Source organism: Arachis ipaensis, chromosome B9 (assembly GCF_059453495.1).
Source record: "Arachis ipaensis isolate K30076 ecotype BB chromosome B9, ASM5945349v1, whole genome shotgun sequence".
In the NCBI taxonomy this organism is placed as follows: Eukaryota; Viridiplantae; Streptophyta; class Magnoliopsida; order Fabales; family Fabaceae; genus Arachis; species Arachis ipaensis.
Window position 1 is genome coordinate 51,486,037 of NC_142444.1, and position 6,232 is coordinate 51,492,268.

A 6,232-nucleotide genomic window follows, 5' to 3' on the forward strand; every position below is an offset into this window, starting at 1 on the left:
GAATACTCATCAGAGCTCATGAATTGCATAAGGAGGTTCAATGGAATCTCTATGGTCTCTAGATGAGTCCCAGATTCCTTAGGTTCCTCAGAGGGAAGCTCCTTATTGATCACTGGACGTCCCAGGAGGTATTCCTCCTTGGGATTCACGTCCTTCTCCTCTCTTGTGGGTTCGGCCATGGTAATTAATTCAATGGCCTTGCACTCTCCTTTTGGATTCTCTTCTGTATTGCTTGGGAGAGTACTAGGAGGGATTTTAGTGATCCTTTTACTCAGCTGGCCCACTTGTGCTTCCAAATTTCTAATGGAAGACCTTGTTTCATTCATGAAACTCACAGTGGCCTTAGATAGATCAGAGACTAAATTTGCTAAGCTAGATGGATTCTACTCAGAATTCTCTGTCTGTTGCTGAGTGGATGATGGAAAAGGCTTGCTATTGCTAAACCTGTTTCTTCCACCATTATTAAAGCCTTGTTGAGGCTTTTGATCCTTCCATGAGAGATTTGGGTGATTTCTCTATGATAGATTGTAGGTGTTTCTATATGGTTCACCCATGTATTTTAACTCTGCTATTGCAGGGTTCTCAAGATCATAAGCTTCTTCCTCAGAAGATGCCTCTTGAGTACTGTTGGATGCAGCTTGCATTCCATTCAGACTCTGAGAAATCATATTGACTTGCTGAGTCAATATTTTATTCTGAGCCAATATGGCATTCAGAGTATCAATTTCAAGAACTCCCTTCTTCATAGGCGTCCCATCACTCACAGGATTCCTCTCAGAAGTGTACATAAACTGGTTATTAGCAACCATGTCAATGAGTTCTTGAGCTTCTGCAGGCGTTTTCTTTAGGTGAATGGATCCACCTGCAGAAGTATCCAATGACATCTTTGATAGCTCAGATAAACCAACATAGAATATATCCAGGATGGTCCATTCTGAAAGCATGTCAGAAGGACACTTTTTGGTCAGCTGCTTGTATCTTTCCCAAGCTTCATAGAGGGATTCACCTTCTTTCTGTCTGAAGGTTTGAACATCAGCTCTAAGCTTGCTCAGCTTTTGAGGAGGAAAGAACTTGGCTAAGAAAGCCGTGACCAGCTTATCCCAAGAGTTCAGGCTGTCTTTGGGTTGAGAGTCCAACCATATTCTAGCTCTGTCTCTTACGCAAAAGGGAAAAACATGAGCCTGTAGACTTCAGTATCTACTCCATTAGTCTTAACAGTATCACAGATCTGCGAGAATTCAGTTAAGAACTGAAAAGGATCTTCAGATGGAAGTCCATGAAACTTGCAGTTCTGCTGCATCAGAGAAACTAGCTGAGGTTTCAGCTCAAAATTTTTTGCTCCAATGGTAGGAATGGAGATGCTTCTTCCATGTAAATTGGAATTAGGTGCAGTAAAGTCACCAAGCATTCTCCTTGCATTATTGTTGTTAGGTTCGGCTGCCATCTCCTTTACTTGTTCGAAATTTTCAATAAGGTTGTCTCTGGATTGTTGTAATTTAGCTTCTCTTAGTTTTCTCTTCAGAGTCCTTTCAGGTTCTGGATCAGCTTCAACAAGAATGCCTTTTTCTTTGTCCCTGCTCATAAGAAAGAGAAGAGAAAAAGAAAAGAAGAGGAATCCTCTATATCCCAGTAAAGAGGTTCCTTATTGTTAGTAGAAGAAGAAAAGGAATAGGGGTGAAGAAGAATGAAGAATCCAAACACCAAGGTGATGATAGTATCAAAGATGTGAGATGAAGAGAAGTGTTAGTAGATGAATAAATAAATAGAATGAGATGAGAGAGGGAAAATTTCGAAAATAATTTTTGAAAAAGAGTTAGTGATTTTCGAAAATAGTTTTTGAAAAAGGTTAGTAATTTTTGAAAATCAAAAATCAAAAATTAAAATAATTAGTTAATTAAAAAGAATTTTTGAAAAAGAGAGAAGATATTTTCGAAAATTAGAGAGAGAGAGAGAGTTAGTTAGGTAGTTTTGAAAAAGATAAGAAACAAACAAAAAGTTAGTTAGTTAGTTGAAACAAATTTGAAAATCAATTTTGAAAAGATAAGAAGATAAGAAGTTAGAAAAGATATTTTAAAATCAAATTTTGAAAAAGATAAGATAAGAAGATATTTTTGAAAATATATGATTGAAATTAGTTTTGAAAAGGATTTGATTTTAAAAATCACAATTAATGACTTGATTCACAAGAAATCACAAGATATGATTCTAGAACTTCAAAGTTTGAATCTTTCTTAACAAGCAAGTAACAAACTTGAAATTTTTGAATCAAAACATTAATTGATGATGTTATTTTCGAAAATTAGGAGTTAAAGATAAGAAAAGATTTTTGAAAAATATTTTTGTAATTTTCGAAAATAACTAAGAAAAATGAAAAAGATTTGATTTTTGAAAAAGATTTTGAAAAAGATAGGATTTTTAAATTGAAAATTTGATTTGACTCATAAAAACAACTAGATTTTTAAAAATTTTTGAAAAAGTCAAATCTAATTTTCGAAATTTTGAGAGAGAAAAAGGGAAAGATATTTTTTTTTATTTTTGAATTTTTAATGATGAGAGAGAAAAACATGAAAATGATGCAATGCATGAAAATTTTAGATCAAAACAATGAATGCATGCAAGAATGCTATGAATGTCAACATGAACACCAAGAACACTTTGAATGTCATGATGAACATCAAGACTTATTTTTGAAAATTTTTATATGCAAAGAAAACATGCAAGACACCAAACTTAGAAATCTTTAATGCTTAGACATAAAGAATTCAGGAATACATATGAAAAACAAGAAAAGACACAAAACATGCAAACGCAAAGATCAAACAAGAAGACTTACCAAGAACAACTTGAAGATCATGAAGAACACTATGAATGCATGAATTTTTTTGAAAAATGCAAGATGAACATGCAATTGACACCAAACTTATAACATGACTCAAGACTCAACAAGAAACACAAAAAATATTTTTGATTTTTATGATTTTCTAATTTTTTTGTATTTTCTTTTAATAATTTTTTTTTCAAAAATCATTTTGAAAAAGAAATATAAGGATTCCAAAATTTTTAATATGAATTCCAGGAATCTTATGCTCTTTAGTCTAAAGCTCCAATCAAAGGGTCAGGCATGGCTTAATAGCCAGCCAAGCTTTAGTATGTAACTCAGACATGACAAGCCTAACATGCCCTACAGAGGAATTAGATATGGCTTTACAGCCAGCCAGGCTTCAACATGCTTCATGAAACACTAGAATTCATTCTTAAAAATTCTGAAGAAAAATATATTTTTGAAAACATTCTTATTTTAAAATTTTTTTTTTTCGAAAACAAAGGAAAAATTTTTGAAAGATTTTTGAAAATTTTTGAAAATAAAATAAAAAGAAAATTACCTAATCTAAGCAACAAGATGAACCGTCAGTTGTCCAAACTCGAACAATCTCCGGCAACGGCGCCAAAAACTTGGTATGCGAAATTGTTACTCAGGTTGTGAATTATTGTTCGAAATTGATTCCCTGGCGATGGCACCAAAAACGGATGCACAGAACCATGGTCTAAACATATCTTCACAACTTCGCATAACTAACCAGCAAGTGCACTGGGTCGTCCAAGTAATAAACCTTACGTGAGTAAGGGTCGATCCCACGGAGATTGTCGGCTTGAAGCAAGCTATGGTCACCTTGTAAATCTCAGTCAGGCGGATATAAAATAGTTATGGAGTTTTCGAAAATAAATAATAAACTAAGGATAGAAATACTTATGTAAATCATTGGTGAGAATTTCAGATAAGCGCACAGAGATGCTTTCGTTCCTCTGAACCTCTGCTTTTCTGCTGCCTTCATCCAATCAGTCTTACTCCTTTCCATGGCTAGCTTTATGCAAGGGCATCACCGTTGTCAATGGTTACATCCCCTCCTCTTGTGAAAATGGTCCAAATGCTCTGTCACAGCACGGCTAATCATCTGAGGTTCCCGATCATGCTGGAATAGGATTCACCCTCCTTTTGTGTCTGTCACTACGCCCAGCAATCACGAGTTTGAAGCTCGTCACAGTCATTCAATCCCAGAATCCTACTCGGAATACCACAGACAAGGTTTAGACTTTCCGGATTCTCATGAATGCCGCCATCAATCTAGCTTACACCACGAAGATTCTGATTAAGAGATCTAAGAGATACTCATTCAATCTAAGGTAGAACGGAAGTGGTTGTTAGGCACGCATTCATAAGGAATGATGATGATTGTCACGTTCATCACATTCAGGTTGAAGTGCGAATGAATATCTTAGAAGCGTAACAAGTTGAATTGAATAGAAAAACAGTAGTACTTTGCATTAATCTTTGAGGAACAGCAGAGCTCCACACCTTAATCTATGGAGTGTAGAAACTCTACCGTTGAAAATACATAAGTGATAATGGAGTTTATTGGTCTCGGCCCCAGAGGGGAACCGGAGTAACCAAGACTGCGAATACAATGATAAAAAGTTCTATTTATACTAAACTAGTCACTAGGGTTTACAGAAGTAAGTAATTGATGCATAAATCCACTTCCGGTGCCCACTTGGTGTGTGCTTAGGCTGAGCTTGAATGTTACACGTGTAGAGGTCAATCTTGGAGTTGAACGCCAGCTTTTGTGCCATTTTGGCGTTGAACTCCACTTTGCAACTTGTTTCTGGCGCTGGACGCCAGAATTGGGCAGAGAGCTAGCGTTGAACGCCAGTTTGCGTCGTCTAAAGTTCGGCAAAGTATGGACTATTATATATTGCTGGAAAGCCCTGGATGTCTACTTTCTAACGCAATTGGAATCGTACCATTTTGAGTTTTGTAGCTCCAGAAAATCCACTTTGAGTGCAGGGAGGTCAGAATCCAACAGCATCAGCAGTCCTTCTTCAACCTCTGAATCTGATTTTTGCTCAAGTCCCTCAATTTCAGCCAGAAAATACCTGAAATCATAGAAAAACACACAAACTCATAGTAAAGTCCAGAAATGTGAATTTAACATAAAAACTAATAAAAACCTCCCTAAAAGTAACTAGATTCTACTAAAAATATACTAAAAACAATGCCAAAAAGCGTATAAATTATCCGCTCATCACTAGGCATGGCCGAATGGCCAGCCCCCATGATCTAAGAACAAAACATCCCAGGATCAAAAATACAATCCAGGATGTCTAATACAATAGTAAACAGTCCTATTTATACTAAACTAGTTACTAGGGTTTACAGAAGTAAGTAATTGATGCATAAATCCACTTCCGGGGCCCACTTGGTGTGTGCTTGGGCTGAGCTTGAATGTTACACGTGCAGAGGCTCTTTCTGGAGTTGAACGCCAGGTTGTAACGTATTTCTGGCGTTCAACTCTGGTTTGTGACTTGTTTCTGGCGTTTAACTCCAGACAGCAGCGTAGAACTGGCGTTCAACACCCTTTTACGTCGTCTAAACTCGGCAAAAGTATAGACTATTATACATTGCTAGAAAGCCCTGGATGTCTACATTCCAACGCAATCGGAAGCTCGCCATTTTGAGTTCTGTAGCTCCAGAAATTCCACTTTGAGTGCAGGGAGGTCAGAATCCAACAGCATCAGCAGTCCTTCTTCAACCTCTGAATCTGATTTTTGCTCAAGTCCGTCAATTTCAGCCAGAAAATACCTGAAATCATAGAAAAACACACAAACTCATAGTAAAGTCCAGAAATGTGAATTTAACATAAAAACTAATTAAAACATCCCTAAAAGTAACTAGATTTTACTAAAAACATACTAAAAACAATGCGAAAAAGCGTATAAATTATCCACTCATCAGGCATCTTTTCAGAACCAGTGCTAAATGGTTAAGGCAGGAGCTGAATGAGTCTCCAAATACTGAAAAGTCATCCATGAAGACTTCCAGAAACTTCTCTACCATATCAGAGAAGATAGAGAGCATGCACCTCTGAAAGGTTGCAGGTGCATTACACAGACCAAAAGGCATCCTTCTGTAGGCAAACACTCCAGAAGGACATGTGAATGCTATTTTCTCTTGGTTCGGAGGATCTACTGCAATTTGGTTGTAATCTGAATAGCCATCCAAAAAGCAGTAATATTCATGACCTGCTAGTCTCTCTAGCATCTGGTCTATGAATGGTAAAGGAAAATGATCCTTCCTGGTGGCTGTATTGAGCCTTCTGTAGTCAATACACATACGCCACCCTGTAACTGTTCTTGTAGGAACCAGTTCATTTTTTTCATTATGAACCACTGTCAT

The 6,232-nt window shown here is 36.7% G+C and overlaps 1 non-coding gene across 1 annotated transcript; it reads left to right on the forward strand.

The window, feature by feature from the left end:
- The first annotated feature begins 938 nt into the window (after positions 1-938).
- On the forward strand, positions 939-1,046 carry LOC148544633 (small nucleolar RNA R71). Its single transcript, XR_015900989.1, has one exon. It is a non-coding gene; the product is annotated as a small nucleolar RNA R71 (small nucleolar RNA).
- Positions 1,047-6,232: the final 5,186 nt, after the last annotated feature.